This window comes from Dioscorea cayenensis, chromosome 18, assembly GCF_009730915.1.
Source record: "Dioscorea cayenensis subsp. rotundata cultivar TDr96_F1 chromosome 18, TDr96_F1_v2_PseudoChromosome.rev07_lg8_w22 25.fasta, whole genome shotgun sequence".
Taxonomy (NCBI): Eukaryota; Viridiplantae; Streptophyta; class Magnoliopsida; order Dioscoreales; family Dioscoreaceae; genus Dioscorea; species Dioscorea cayenensis.
In genome coordinates, this window is record NC_052488.1 from 6,893,127 (window position 1) to 6,896,992 (window position 3,866).

General features: G+C 45.2%; 1 non-coding gene across 1 annotated transcript; it reads left to right on the plus strand.

Moving 5' to 3' along the window:
- The first annotated feature begins 3,244 nt into the window (after positions 1–3,244).
- Positions 3,245–3,351, plus strand: LOC120283220. The gene has a single exon (XR_005543215.1). It is a non-coding gene; the product is annotated as a small nucleolar RNA R71 (small nucleolar RNA).
- Positions 3,352–3,866: the final 515 nt, after the last annotated feature.

Below are 3,866 nucleotides of genomic sequence, written 5' to 3' on the forward strand. Positions count from 1 at the left end.
ATCAAACAAATTAATTGAGGAATGCTGTAGAAATCTGCGCGGTCATGTGGAATTTCCTCATGCCCGTGTGGATCCACGGGGCGTGAACAAACGCACGGCCGCGCCACAAAAATCCAACAATACACTTTTAAATTCTTTCTAACTTCGTTCTAAACATGTATAATCATTCTAATTACATAAATAAAGCATGATTGACCGGTTTCATCGATTAAAATCAAGAATTGATGAAGAAAAACTAAGATAAGGGCTTACCGACATGTTGAGATGAAAAACTTTGAATTGGCCGGAAAACCAAGTAAAAATCCCTCCAAATTCGTAATACGAAGTAGGGAGAAAGTGTGAGTGTGCTTGAAGATGAATGGGAAGTGTGAAAATGAGAAGAAATGATGATCCTTTTAAAAAGGACTCGAGCCTCTTGGCGTTCTGTACATTCGCACAGGCGTGTGGAAATTACCCACGCCCGTACACCTCCACAGGAGAGAGCCACAGGGCAGACGCACTCTCCTATGTGCTCTCAGGATAAAACTCACTGTCTCTGAATGCTACCACACGGGCGTGTGGAAAATACCCATGCCCGTGTGCCTGACCCACAAGGGCAGCCACTAACCCCTGTGGCTTCTCTGTCCAACCGAGAAGAATCGCTAAGTGTTTCGCACACCTGTACGGAAATTCCACAGGGGCGTGGAAATTCACGGGCCCAACTCAAAGGGGCAGCCGCAAGCCCCTGTATCTTCTCGGGATGGAGAGGGCTCATCTGCAGAGATTTGCATGGGCGTGCGGAAAATTCCCACGCCCGTGTGTTTTTCACAAGTTCACCCAGAGGGGCGAGTCCACGCCCCTATGTGCTCTCGGGATAATTTGCCAAGTCTTTGCAGGAAAACACACGCCCATGCGGAAGTTACCCACGGACGTCCGAAAACGTAAGGCCGCTCACAGGGGTGAGTCCATGCCCCTGTGCCTCCTCTGGATGAGCTCGCAATACGACTCCACAGGCGTGTGAAAATTCCACACGCCCGTGTGTTTCCTCTAGATGACTTAGAAAACTCTGTAGGCTCTGCAGAAATTTCCTGAACATGTTTACACATTCAGAGCATCCTCTTTTATGCAAAATAAACTAGCGAAAAATATTAAAAGCAAGCTCAAGCGACTTAAACTTCGCCAAATCCTCATGAATACACACGATGACATCAAAATCCACAGTATAATACACAGCAGAAGCATCTAAAAAATCAAGACACCAACACTCAACAAGTTATTCATGAGAAAACTAAACTATCAACTAAGAAAAACAGTAAACACTTGGGTTGCCTCCCAAGAAGCACTTGTTTTACGTCACTAAGCTTGACGTACCTCATCCGTACCTCACGGGGGATCATAGATAAATGTTGCCCTCTTACCCATGGCTTGAAAGCATGATGAGCAAAGTCTCTTGAAGGTAGAGGGAGAGTTATCCGGTGGCGTCTCCTCACCATCTTCATCTTCTGAAGCACCTTCTTCAGGATCCCCAGAGTAAACGGTACTTCTTTCGTCAAGCTAAGCATCATTATTTTTTCATTTTCCTCCTCTTGGTCAAACAAACCCTCGTAGGGGTCCAGATTGAACATTTCCTGTATATATTCATCAACAATCTCATCAGTAGTGTCTAGAAAATACAAAGTGTTATCGAAAGCAAGAGAATGCCACATGGCTTCAGCAAGGCGGTATGTGAGCTTATCATCTCCAACTCTCAAAGTCAGCTCCCCTCCATCCATGTCAATCAATGCCTTGGAAGTCCACAAGAATGGCCTGCCTAGTATCAAGGGTACATCCGCATCCTCGTCGACATCTAGCACCACTAAATCTACAGGAAATATGTACTTTTCAACCTTGATAAGTATATCTTCTATGATACCCCTCGGATGTCTCACCGTTCGGTTCACCAATTGCCCTCGGATGTCTCACCGTTCGGTCCACCAATTACAAAGTCATCCGAGTAGGTCTAGGCTCACCCAAGCCTAGCTTCTGAAAGAAGGTGTATGGCATGACTTTGATACTGGCCCCTGAGTCCGCCAATACAATTCTTCACCTAAATTGCCAATGTTGCACGGAATGATGAAGCTTCCCGGGTCTTTCCTCTTGTTCGGCATGTTCTTTTACAAACCGTAGAGCAAGAAGAATCTAAGATCACTGAAGCACTCTCCTCTAACATCCTCTTGTTAGTCAACAAGTCCTTCAAGAATTTTGCATACTTAGGCATTTTAGACAATGCCTCAACAAAAGGAATGTTGATGTGGAGTTGCTTGAACAAACTCAGGAAGTTCCTGTATTGTTCATCTACTTGGTCATTCTTCAACCTAGAGGGATAAGGGATTCTTGGCTTGAAAGGTGGGGGTGCCACCTCCTTTTTTTTTCTTGTTCCCTCTTCAATCTCTATGACCTCGGGTGTGTGTTCATTGGGCTTCTCACTCGGAAACCTATCTTCAATCTCACGACCACTTCTCAAACTGATCGCCTTCACATGCTCTCTAGGATTGGTCTCGGTATTGCTTGACAAGCTTCCTTGTAGTCTCTCCGATAGAGACTTCGCAATTTGCCCCACTTGATTCTTAAGGTTGTGCAAAGAGGTGGTGTGGTTGCGAAGTGTAGCCTCAACTGATTGAAAACTTGTATCTGATGATTGCACAAATCTAGTCAAAGCCTTCTCCAAATCGGTCATTCGGGTCTCCAAACCAGAAACTCGGTTCTCCATGTTTGTGGCTTGTTATTGTTGGAAACCCGGTGGCCCATGGCCTTTTGTGGACCTTGGTTACTCCACGAGAAATTGGGATGATTCTTCAAACCCGGATTGTCAGTGTTGCTATGTGGATTCCCTTGATTCCTCATCGCATTACCCACAAAATCAACATTCTCAACCAAAGATGCATCACCAATGGAGATCAGGCAATCGGAGGGAGCATGTCCTGCACCACACCTAGTGCAAGTAGTCATGGCCACCACTCTATTCGAAGTTAGAACATCTAACTTCTTACTCAATGATTCCACTTGAGCCGCCAATGAAGTTACTGCATCTATCTCATGAAGCCTGGCCACCTTCTTCTTCTCCCTAGCACTCCATTGGTAGCTATTTAACCCCATTTCTTCAATTAGTTAACGGGCCTCACCGGGGGTCTTGCTACCTAAGGTACCTCCTGCTGCCGCATCCAAGAGTTGCCTTGTGCTTGGATTTAACTTGTTGTAAAAGGTCTGAACAATTAACCACTCTGGGAATCTGTGTTGCGGGCACTTTCTTAGGAGCTCCTTGAAACTTTCCCACGTCTCAAATAGAGACTCCAATTCTGACTGTACAAAGGATGAGATCTCATTCCTAAGCTTTGTTGATTTTTTGAGAGGGAAATAACGGGCAAGAAAAGCTTCTACCATCTCCTCCCATGTGGTAATTGATGCTCTAGGTAATGAGTATAGCCGCTGTTTCGCTCTCCCCTTTAAGGAAAATGGGAAGGCTCTCAACTTGATAGCATCATCCGTCACCCTGTTTATCTTGAGCATATCACACACCTCGAGAAAGTTCTCTATATGACTATTTAGATCCTCATCGGCCAAACTAGTGAACTGTATGGATTGCTGCAACATGTGGATAAATGCCGGCTTCAGCTCAAAGTTCTGAGCTGTAATTGGGGGACGCACAATACTCGATTGTGTCCCCAATACTGAAGGTCTGGCATAATCGGATAATGTCCTTTGTTGCTCATTTTGTTCCGCTATATTATCCGATCCTTCAACTTCCAAATCAGCTAGATTAGAGTGTTCTTACACAGGTTCTTTCCCTTTTCTTCTAAGTGTACGTTCGAGCTCGGGATCTCCTTCAATCAATATTGAGGGGTTCCCTC